We start from the raw sequence: 11,724 nt of genomic DNA, 5'->3' as shown, positions 1-11,724 counted from the left end.
GAGCTACGAATTTGTTTTTTTTCCCCTGGCGGTCAAAACTCGTCTCTAATTGCCATTACTTTGCAGGATTTCAAAGGTTTCATAGTGTAGTGGTCATCACGGCTGCTTCACACGCAGAAGGTCCTGGGTTCAATCCCCAGTGAACCAATCTGTTTTTGGTGTTGAAGTAATTTCCTATCGACTTGTAATATGTGAAATTCTTGGTTTCGTTGCCAAATGACAATACATTTTGGCTTCCATCACCAAGAGAACTACGATTTTGGGTTTCTTTTTTATTGACCATTTTAACAGAAAACATATTCCCAGATTATAAAAATCCTATTTGTTTCAAAATATATAGTTCCCATAAATACAAAAGCAAAAGACCAAACTATGGAGAAAAAAGTAACACATTCAATATAAACTTCAATTTAAGCAAAATCCCTTTGTAGGAATAAAACTGGTAAAATATGTAATAATAATTGTAAATGTTTCATTAACTAAAAATACTTTCTTTCAGCAATAAAAAGGCCCTGTCAGTCACAATTCTGCTCTGCTAGCCAATACATAGTAACTTTCCATCAGGTTTCATAGAGTAGTGGTCATCACGTCTGTTTAACACGCAGAAGGTCCTGCGTTCAATCCCCAGTAAAACAAATCTGTTCTTGGTGTTGAAATAATACTCAATTAAACTACAATATATGAAGTTCTTGGCTTTGTTGCCGAATGATGGGATGTTTTGGCTTCCATCCCCAACAGAGCTACGAATTTGTTTTTTTTTTCCCTGGCAGTCAAAACTCGTCTCTAATTGCCATTACTTTGCAGGATTTCAAAGGTTTCATAGTGTAGTGGATTTAAGCTAAATCCCTTTGTAGGAATAAAACTGGTAAAATATGTAATAATAATTGTAAATGTTTCATTAACCAATAATACTTTCTTTCAGCAATAAAAAGGCCTCGTCAGTCACAATTCTGCTCTGCTAGCCAATACACAGTAACTTTTCGTCAGGTTTCATAGTGTAGTGGTCATCACGTCTGCTTAACACGCCGAAGGTCCTGGGTTCAATCCCCAGTGAAACCAATCTGTTCTTAGTGTTGAAATAATACGCTATCCAACTACACTATATGAAGTTCTCGGCATTGTTGCCGAATGATGGTATGTTTTGGCTTCCATCACAAACAGAACTACAAATTATTTTATTTTTTTTCCCCTGGCGGTCAAAACTCGTCTCTAAATGCCATTACTTTGCAGGATTTCATAGGTTTCATAGTGGAGTGGTCATCACGTCTACTTCACACGCAGAAGGTCCTGGGTTCAATCCCCAGTAAAAACAAGCCGTTTTCGCTGTTGAAGAAATTTGCTATCAACCTGTATTACATGAAATTTTTTGTTTTGTTGCCAACTGATAATATATTTTGGCTTCCCTCACCAAGAGAACTACGATTTTGGGTTTCTTTTTTATTGACCATTTTAGCAGAAAACATAATCCCATATTATAAAAATCCTGTTTGTTTCAAAATATATAGTTCCTTTAAATACAAAAGCAAACAACTAAACTATGTTGAAAAAAGTAACACATTCAATGTAAACTTCCTTTTAAGCAAAATCCCTTTGTAGGAATAAAACTGGTAAAATATGTAATAAAAATTGTAAATGTTTCATTAACCAAAAATACTTTCCTTCAGCAATAAAAAGGCCCCGTCAGTCACAATTCTGCTCTGCTTGCCAATACACAGTAACTTTCCTTCAGGTTTCATAGAGTAGTGGTCATCACGTCTGCTTAACATGCAGAAGGTCCTGCGTTCAATCCCCAGTAAAACCAATCTGTTCTTGGTGTTGAAATAATGCTCAATAAAACTACAATATATGAAGTTCTTGGCTTTGTTGCTGAATGATGGGATGTTTTGGCTTCCATCCCCAACAGAGCTACGAATTTTTTTTTTTTTCCCTGGCGGTCAAAACTCGTCTCTAATTGCCATTACTTTGCAGGCTTTCAAAGGTTTCATAGTGTAGTGGGAATCACGTCTGCTTTACACGCAGAAGGTCCTGGGTTCAATCCCCAGTGAAACCCATGTGTTCTTGGTGTTGAAATAATTCCCTATCAACCTGCAGTATATAAAGTTCTTGGCTTTGTTGCCGAATAACAGGATGTTTTAGCTTCCATCACCAACAGAGCTACGAATTTGTTTTTTTTCCCGTGGCGGTCAAAACTCGTCTCTAATTGCCATTACTTTGCAGGATTTCAAAGGTTCCATAGTGTAGTGGTCATCACGTCTGCTTCACACGCAGAAGGTCCTGAATTCAATCCCCAGTGAAACCAATCTGCTTTTGGTGTTGAAGTAATTTCCTGTCGACTTGAAATATGTGAAATTCTTGGTTTCGTTGCCAAATGACAATACATTTTGGCTTCCATCACAAAGAGAACTACGATTTTGGGTTTCTTTTTTTATTGACCATTTTAGCAGAAAACATAATCCCATATTATAAAAATCCTGTTTGTTTCAAAATATATAGTTCCTTTAAATACAAAAGCAAACAACTAAACTATGTGGAAAAAAGTAACACATTTAATGTAAACTTCCTTTTAAGCAAAATCCCTTTGTAGGAATAAAACTGGTAAAATATGTAATAAAAATTGTAAATGTTTCATTAACCAAAAATACTTTCCTTCAGCAATAAAAAGGCCCCGTCAGTCACAATTCTGCTCTGCTAGCCAATACACAGTAACTTTCCATCAGGTTTCATAGAGTAGTGGTCTTCACGTCTGCTTAACACGCAGAAGGTCCTGCGTTCAATCCCCAGTAAAATCAATCTGTTCTTGGTGTTGAAATAATACTCAATTAAACTACAATATATGAAGTTCTTGGCTTTGTTGCCGAATGATGGGATGTTTTGGCTTCCATCCCCAACAGAGCTACGTATTTGGTTTTTTTTTTCCCTGGCGGTCAAAACTCGTCTCTAATTGCCATTAATTCGCAGGCTTTTAAAGGTTTCATAGTGTAGTGGAAATCACGTCTGCTTTACACGCAGAAGGTTCTGGGTTCAATCCCCAGTGAAACCCATGTGTTCTTGGTGTTGAAATAATCCACTATCAACCTGCAGTATATAAAGTTCTTGGCTTTGTTGCCGAATAATGGGATGTTTTAGCTTCCATCACCAACAGAGGTACGAATTTGTTTTTTTTCCCCTGGCGGTCAAAACTCGTCTTTAATTGCCATTACTTTGCAGGATTTCAAAGGTTTTATAGTGTAGTGCTCATCACGTCTGCTTCACACGCAGAAGGTCCTGGGTTCAATCCCCAGTGAAACTAATCTGTTTTTGGTGTTGAAGTAATTTCCTATCGACTTGTAATATGTGAAATTCTTGGTTTCGTTGCCAAATGACAATACATTTTGGCTTCCATCACAAAGAGAACTACGATTTTGGGTTTCTTTTTTATTGACCATTTTAGCAGAAAACATAATCCCATATTATAAAAATCCTATTTGTTTCAAAATATATAGTTCCCATAAATACAAAAGCAAAAGACCAAACTATGGAGAAAAAAGTAACACATTCAATATAAACTTCAATTTAAGCAAAATCCCTTTGTAGGAATAAAACTGGTAAAATATGTAATAATAATTGTAAATGTTTCATTAACCAACAATACTTTCCTTCAGCAATAAAAAGGCCCCGTCAGTCACAATTATGCTCTGCTAGCCAATACCCAGTAACGTTTCGTCAGGTTTCATAGTGTAGTGGTCATCACGTCTGCTTAACACGCAGAAAGTCCTGGGTTCAATCCCCAGTGAAACCAATCTGTTCTTAGTGTTGAAATAATTTGCTATCCAACTACAATATATGAAGTTCTCGGCTTTGTTGCCGAATGATGGTATGTGTTGGCTTCCATCACAAACAGCACTACAAATTATTTTATTTTTTTTCCCCTGGCGGTCAAAACTCGTCTCTAAATGCCATTACTTTGCAGGATTTCACAGGTTTCATAGTGGAGTGGTCATCACGTCTACTTCACACGCAGAAGGTCCTGCGTTCAATCCCCAGTAAAAACAAGCTGTTTTCGCTGTTGAAGTAATTTGGTATCAACATGTAATATATGAAATTCTTTGTTTTGTTGCCAACTGATAATTTATTTTGGCTTCCCTCACCAAGAGAACTACGATTTTGGGTTTCTTTTTTATTGACCATTTTAGCAGAAAACATAATCCCATATTATAAAAATCCTGTTTGTTTCAAAATATATAGTTCCTTTAAATACAAAAGCAAACAACTAAACTATGTGGAAAAAAGTAACACATTCAATGTAAACTTCCTTTTAAGCAAAATCCCTTTGTAGGAATAAAACTGGTAAAATATGTAATAAAAATTGTAAATGTTTCATTAACCAAAAATACTTTCCTTCAGCAATAAAAAGGCCCCGTCAGTCACAATTCTGCTCTGCTAGCCAATACACAGTAACTTTCCATCAGGTTTCATAGAGTAGTGGTCATCACGTCTGCTTAACACGCAGAAGGTCCTGCGTTCAGTCCCCAGTAAAACCAATCTGTTCTTGGTGTTGAAATAATACTCAATTAAACTACAATATATGAAGTTTTTGGCTTTGTTGCCGAATGATGGGATGTTTTGGCTTCCATCCCCCACAGAGCTACGAATTTGTTTTTTTTTCCCTGGCGGTCAAAACTCGTCTCTAATTGTCATTACTTTGCAGGCTTTCAAAGGTTTCATAGTGTAGTGGAAATCACGTCTGCTTTACACGCAGAAGGTCCTGGGTTCAATCCCCAGTGAAACCCATGTGTTCTTGGTGTTGAAATAATCCCCTATCAACCTGCAGTATATAAAGTTCTTGGCTTTGTTGCCGAATAACGGGATGTTTTAGATTCCATCACCAACAGAGCTACGAATTTGTTTTTTTTCCCGTGGCGGTCAAAACTCGTCTCTAATTGCCATTACTTTGCAAGATTTCAATGGTTCCATAGTGTAGTGGTCATCACGTCTGCTTCACACGCAGAAGGTCCTGGGTTCAATCCCCAGTGAAACCAATCTGCTTTTGGTGTTGAAGTAATTTCCTGTCGACTTGAAATATGTGAAATTCTTGGTTTCGTTGCCAAATGACAATACATTTTGGCTTCCATCACAAAGAGAACTACGATTTTGGGTTTCTTTTTTATTGACCATTTTAGCAGAAAACATAATCCCATATTATAAAAATCCTGTTTGTTTCAAAATATATAGTTCCTTTAAATACAAAAGCAAACAACTAAACTATGTGGAAAAAAGTAACACATTTAATGTAAACTTCCTTTTAAGCAAAATCCCTTTGTAGGAATAAAACTGGTAAAATATGTAATAAAAATTGTAAATGTTTCATTAACCAAAAATACTTTCCTTCAGCAATAAAAAGGCCCCGTCAGTCACAATTCTGCTCTGCTAGCCAATACACAGTAACTTTATATCAGGTTTCATAGAGTAGTGGTCTTCACATCTGCTTAACACGCAGAAGGTCCTGCGTTCAATCCCCAGTAAAACCAATCTGTTCTTGGTGTTGAAATAATACTCAATTAAACTACAATATATGAAGTTCTTGGCTTTGTTGCCGAATGATGGGATGTTTTGGCTTCCATCCCCAACAGAGCTACGTATTTGGGTTTTTTTTTCCCTGGCGGTCAAAACTCGTCTCTAATTGCCATTAATTTGCAGGCTTTTAAAGGTTTCATAGTGTAGTGGAAATCACGTCTGCTTTACACGCAGAAGGTTCTGGGTTCAATCCCCAGTGAAACCCATGTGTTCTTGGTGTTGAAATAATCCCCTATCAACCTGCAGTATATAAAGTTCTTGGCTTTGTTGCCGAATAATGGGAAGTTTTAGCTTCCATCACCAACAGAGGTACGAATTTGTTTTTTTTCCCCTGGCGGTCAAAACTTGTCTTTAATTGCCATTACTTTGCCGGATTTCCAAGGTTTCATAGTGTAGTGGTCATCACGTCTGCTTCACACGCAGAAGGTCCTGGGTTCAATCCCCAGTGAAACTAATCTGTTTTTGGTGTTGAAGTAATTTCCTATCGACTTGTAATATGTGAAATTCTTGGTTTCGTTGCCAAATGACAATACATTTTGGCTTCCATCACAAAGAGAACTACGATTTTGGGTTTCTTTTTTATTGACCATTTTAGCAGAAAACATAATCCCATATTATAAAAATCCTATTTGTTTCAAAATATATAGTTCCCATAAATACAAAAGCAAAAGACCAAACTATGGAGAAAAAAGTAACACATTCAATATAAACTTCAATTTAAGCAAAATCCCTTTGTAGGAATAAAACTGGTAAAATATGTAATAATAATTGTAAATGTTTCATTAACCAACAATACTTTCCTTCAGCAATAAAAAGGCCCCGTTAGTCACAATTCTGCTCTGCTAGTCAATACACAGTAACTTTTCGTCAGGTTTCATAATGTAGTGGTCATCACGTCTGCTTAACACGCAGAAAGTCCTGGGTTCAATCCCCAGTGAAACCAATCTGTTCTTAGTGTTGAAATAATTTGCTATCCAACTACAATATATGAAGTTCTCGGCATTGTTGCCGAATGATGGGATGTTTTGGCTTCCATCACAAACAGAACTACAAATTATTTTTTTTTTTCCCCTGGCGGTCAAAACTCGTCTCTAAATGCCATTACTTTGCAGGATTTCACAGGTTTCATAGTGGATTGGTCATCACGTCTACTTCACACGCAGAAGGTCCTGGGTTCAATCCCCAGTAAAAACAAGCTGTTTTCGCTGTTGAAGTAATTTGCTATCAACATGTAATATATGAAATTTTTTGTTTTGTTGCCAACTGATAATTTATTTTGGCTTCCCTCACCAAGAGAACTACGATTTTGGGTTTCTTTTTTATTGACCATTTTAGCAGAAAACATAATCCCATATTATAAAAATCCTGTTTGTTTCAAAATATATAGTTCCTTTAAATACAAAAGCAAACAACTAAACTATGTGGAAAAAAGTAACACATTCAATTTAAACTTCCTTTTAAGCAAAATCCCTTTGTAGGAATAAAACTGGTAAAATATGTAATAAAAATTGTAAATGTTTCATTAACCAAAAATACTTTCCTTCAGCAATAAAAAGGCCCCGTCAGTCACAATTCTGCTCTGCTAGCCAATACACAGTAACTTTCCATCAGGTTTCATAGAGTAGTGGTCATCACGTCTGCTTAACACGCAGAAGGTCCTGCGTTCAGTCCCCAGTAAAACCAATCTGTTCTTGGTGTTGAAATAATACTCAATTAAACTACAATATATGAAGTTTTTGGCTTTGTTGCCGAATGATGGGATGTTTTGGCTTCCATCCCCAACAGAGCTACGAATTTGTTTTTTTTCCCCTGGCGGTCAAAACTCGTCTCTAATTGCCATTACTTTGCAGGATTTCAAAGGTTTCATAGTGTAGTGGTCATCATGTCTGCTTCACACACAGAATGTCCTGGGTTCAATCCCCAGTGAAACCATTATGTTTTTGGTGGGTAAGTAATTTCCTATCGACTTGTAATATGTGAAATTCTTGGTTTCGTTGCCAAATGACAATACATTTATGCTTCCATCACAAAGAGAACTACGATTTTGGGTTTCTTTTTTATTGACCATTTTAGCAGAAAACATAATCCCATATTATAAAAATCCTATTTGTTTCAAAATATATAGTTCCCATAAATACAAAAGCAAAAGACCAAACTATGGAGAAAAAAGTAACACATTCAATATAAACTTCAATTTAAGCAAAATCCCTTTGTAGGAATAAAACTGGTAAAATATGTAATAATAATTGTAAATGTTTCATTAACCAAAAATAATTTCCTTCAGCAATATAAAGGCCCAGTCAGTCACAATTCTGCTCTGCTAGCCAATACACAGGAACTTTTTGTCAGGTTTCATAGTGTAGTGGTCATCACGTCTGCTTAACACGCCAAAGGTCCTGGGTTCAATCCCCAGTGAAACCAATCTGTTCTTAGTGTTGAAATAATACGCTATCCAACTACAATATATGAAGTTCTTGGCTTTGTTGCCGTATGATGGGATGTTTTGGCTTCCATCATAAACAGAACTACAAATTATTATTTTTTTTCCCCTGGCGGTCAAAACTCGTCTCTAAATGCCATTACTTTGCAGGATTTCACAGGTTTCATAGTGGAGTCGTCATCGCGTCTACTTCACACGCAGAAGGTCCTGGGTTCAATCCCCAGTAAAAACAAGCTGTTTTCGCTGTTGAAGTAATTTGCTATCAACCTGTAGTATGTGAAATTCTTGGTTTTGTTGCCAACTGATAATTTATTTTGGCTTCCCTCACCAAGAGAACTACGATTTTGGGTTTCTTTTTTATTGACCATTTTAGCAGAAAACATAATCCCATATTATAAAAATCCTGTTTGTTTCAAAATATATAGTTCCTTTAAATACAATAGCAAACAACTAAACTATGTGGAACAAAGTAACACATTCAATGTAAACTTCCTTTTAAGCAAAATCCCTTTGTAGGAATAAAACTGGTAAAATATGTAATAAAAATTGTAAATGTTTCATTAACAAAAAATACTTTCCTTCAGCAATAAAAATGCCCCGTCAGTCACAATTCTGCTCTGCTAGCCAATACACAGTAACTTTCCATCAGGTTTCATAGAGTAGTGGTCATCACGTCTGCTTAACACGCAGAAGGTCCTGCGTTCAGTCCCCAGTAAAACCAATCTGTTCTTGGTGTTGAAATAATACTCAATTAAACTACAATATATGAAGTTTTTGGCTTTGTTGCCGAATGATGGGATGTTTTGGCTTCCATCCCCAACAGAGCTACAAATTTGTTTTTTTTTTCCCTGGCGGTCAAAACTCGTCTCTAATTGCCATTACTTTGCAGGCTTTCAAAGGTTTCATAGTGTAGTGGGAATCACGTCTGCTTTACACGCAGAAGGTCCTGGGTTTAATCCCCAGTGAAACCCATGTGTTCTTGGTGTTGAAATAATCCCCTATCAACCTGCAGTATATAAAGTTCTTGGCTTTGTTGCCGAATAACGGGATGTTTTAGCTTCCATCACCAACAGAGCTACGAATTTGTTTTTTTTCCCCTGGTGGTCAAAACTCGTCTCTAATTGCCATTACTTTGCAGGATTTCAAAGGTTTCATAGTGTAGTGGTCATCATGTCTGCTTCACACGCAGAAGGTCCTGGGTTCAATCCCCAGTGAAACCAATATGTTTTTGGTGTTGAAGTAATTTCCTATCGACTTGTAATATGTGAAACTCTTGGTTTCGTTGCCAAATGACAATACATTTTGGCTTCCATCACAAAGAGAACTACGATTTTGGGTTTCTTTTTTATTGACCATTTTAGCAGAAAACATAATCCCATATTACAAAAATCCTATTTGTTTCAAAATATATAGTTCCCATAAATACAAAAGCAAAAGACCAAACTATGCAGTAAAAAGTAACACATTCAATATAAACTTCAATTTAAGCAAAATCCCTTTGTAGGAATAAAACTGGTAAAATATGTAATAATAATTGTAAATGTTTCATTAACCAAAATTACTTTCCTTCAGCAATAAAAAGGCCCCGTCATTCACAATTCTGCTCTGCTAGCCAATACACAGGAACTATTCGTCAGGTTTCATAGTGTAGTGGTCATCACGTCTGCTTAACACGCAGAAGGTCCTGGCTTCAATCCCCAGTGAAACCAATCTGTTCTTAGTGTTGAAATAATACGCTATCCAACTACAATATATGAAGTTCTCAGCTTTGTTGCCGTATGACGGGATGTTTTGGCTTCCATCACAAACAGAACTACAAATTATTATTTTTTTTCCCCTGGCGGTCAAAACTCGTCTCTAAATGCCATTACTTTGCAGGATTTCACAGGTTTCATAGTGGAGTCGTCATCACGTCTACTTCACACGCAGAAGGTCCTGGGTTAAATCCCCAGTAAAAACAAGCCGTTTTCGCTGTTGAAGTAATTTGCTATCAACCTGTAACATATGAAATTCTTTGTTTTGTTGCCAACTGATAATATATTTTAGCTTTTATCACCAAGAGAACTACGATTTTGGGTTTCTTTTTTATTGACCATTTTAGCAGAAAACATAATCCCATATTATATAAATCCTGTTTGTTTCAAAATATATAGTTCCTTTAAATACAAAAGCAAACAACTAAACTATGTGGAAAAAAGTAACACATTCAATGTAAACTTCCTTTTAAGCAAATTCCCTTTGTAGGAATAAAACTGGTAAAATATGTAATAAAAATTGTAAATGTTTCATTAACAAAAAATACTTTCCTTCAGCAATAAAAAGGCCACGTCAGTCACAATTCTGCTCTGCTAGCCGATACACAGTAACTTTCCATCAGGTTTCATAGAGTAGTGGTCATCACGTCTGCTTAACACGCATAAGGTCCTGCGTTCAATCCCCAGTAAAGCCAATCTGTTCTTGGTGTAGAAATAATACTCAATTAAACTACAATATATGAAGTTCTTGGCTTTGTTGCCGAAGGATGGAATGTTTTGGCTTCCATCCCCAACAGAGCTACGAATTTGTTTTTTTTTTCCCTGGCGGTCAAAACTCGTCTCTAATTGCCATTACTTTGCAGGCTTTCAAAGGTTTCATAGTGTAGTGGAAATCACGTCTGCTTTACACGTAGAAGGTCCTGGGTTCAATCCCCAGTGAAACCCATGTGTTTTTGGTGTTGAAATAATCCCCTATCAACCTGCAGTATATAAAGTTCTTGGCTTTGTTGCCGAATAACGGGATGTTTTAGCTTCCATCACCAACAGAGCTACGAATTTGTTTTTTTTCCCCTGGCGGTCAAAACTCGTCTCTAATTGCCATTATTTTGCAGAATTTCAAAGGTTTCATAGTGTAGTGGTCATCACGTCTGCTTCACACGCAGAAAGTCCTGGGTTCAATCTCCAGTGAAACCAATCTGTTTTTAGTGTTGAAGTAATTTCCTATCGACTTGTAATATGTGAAATTCTTGGTTTCGTTGCCAAATGACAATACATTTTGGCTTCCATCACAAAGAGAACTACGATTCTGGGTTTCTTTTTTATTGACCATTTTAGCAGAAAACATAATCCCATATTATAAAAATCCTATTTGTTTCAAATTATATAGTTCCCATAAATACAAAAGCAAAAGACCAAACTATGGAGAAAAAAGTAACACATTCAATATAAACTTCAATTTAAGCAAAATCCCTTTGTAGGAATAAAACTGGTAAAATGTGTAATAATAATTGTAAATGTTTCATTAATCAAAAATACTTACCTTCAGCAATAAAAAGGCCCCGTCAGTCACAATTCTGCTCTGCTAGCCAATACACAGTAACTTTTTGTCAGGTTTCATAGTGTAGTGGTCATCACGTCTGCTTAACACGCAGAAGGTCCTGGGTTCAATCCCCAGTGAAACCAATCTGTTCTTAGTGTTGAAATAATACGCTATCCAACTACAATATATGAAGTTCTCGGCATTGTTGACGAATGACGGTATGCTTTGGCTTCCATCACAAACAGAACTACAAATTATTATTTTTTTTCCCCTGGCTGTCAAAACTCGTCTCTAAATGCCATTACTTTGCAGGATTTCACAGGTTTCATAGTGGAGTGGTCATCACTAGTGATGAGCGAGCATGCTTGTTACTACTCGGTACTCGCACGAGTATCACTGTACTCGGGCTGCTCGGCGGGGACCGAGTAATCTCGCGA

General features: G+C 36.5%; 6 non-coding genes across 6 annotated transcripts; all 6 read left to right on the top strand.

Moving 5' to 3' along the window:
• The first annotated feature begins 1,977 nt into the window (after positions 1–1,977).
• On the top strand, positions 1,978–2,050 carry TRNAV-UAC (transfer RNA valine (anticodon UAC)). The gene has a single exon. It is a non-coding gene; the product is annotated as a tRNA-Val (tRNA).
• Positions 2,051–2,967: 917 nt separating this feature from the next.
• Positions 2,968–3,040, top strand: TRNAV-UAC (transfer RNA valine (anticodon UAC)). Its single transcript has one exon. It is a non-coding gene; the product is annotated as a tRNA-Val (tRNA).
• Positions 3,041–4,696: 1,656 nt separating this feature from the next.
• TRNAV-UAC (transfer RNA valine (anticodon UAC)) lies at positions 4,697–4,769 on the top strand. The gene has a single exon. It is a non-coding gene; the product is annotated as a tRNA-Val (tRNA).
• A 916-nt stretch (positions 4,770–5,685) lies between these two features.
• Positions 5,686–5,758, top strand: TRNAV-UAC (transfer RNA valine (anticodon UAC)). Its single transcript has one exon. It is a non-coding gene; the product is annotated as a tRNA-Val (tRNA).
• Positions 5,759–10,619: 4,861 nt separating this feature from the next.
• On the top strand, positions 10,620–10,692 carry TRNAV-UAC (transfer RNA valine (anticodon UAC)). Its single transcript has one exon. It is a non-coding gene; the product is annotated as a tRNA-Val (tRNA).
• Positions 10,693–11,357: 665 nt separating this feature from the next.
• Positions 11,358–11,430, top strand: TRNAV-AAC (transfer RNA valine (anticodon AAC)). The gene has a single exon. It is a non-coding gene; the product is annotated as a tRNA-Val (tRNA).
• Positions 11,431–11,724: the final 294 nt, after the last annotated feature.

Source organism: Anomaloglossus baeobatrachus, chromosome 2 (genome assembly GCF_048569485.1).
Source record: "Anomaloglossus baeobatrachus isolate aAnoBae1 chromosome 2, aAnoBae1.hap1, whole genome shotgun sequence".
Taxonomy (NCBI): domain Eukaryota; kingdom Metazoa; phylum Chordata; class Amphibia; order Anura; family Aromobatidae; genus Anomaloglossus; species Anomaloglossus baeobatrachus.
The sequence above is the reverse complement of the archived record's forward strand: the minus strand, read 5'-3'. Positions and strand labels throughout refer to the sequence as shown.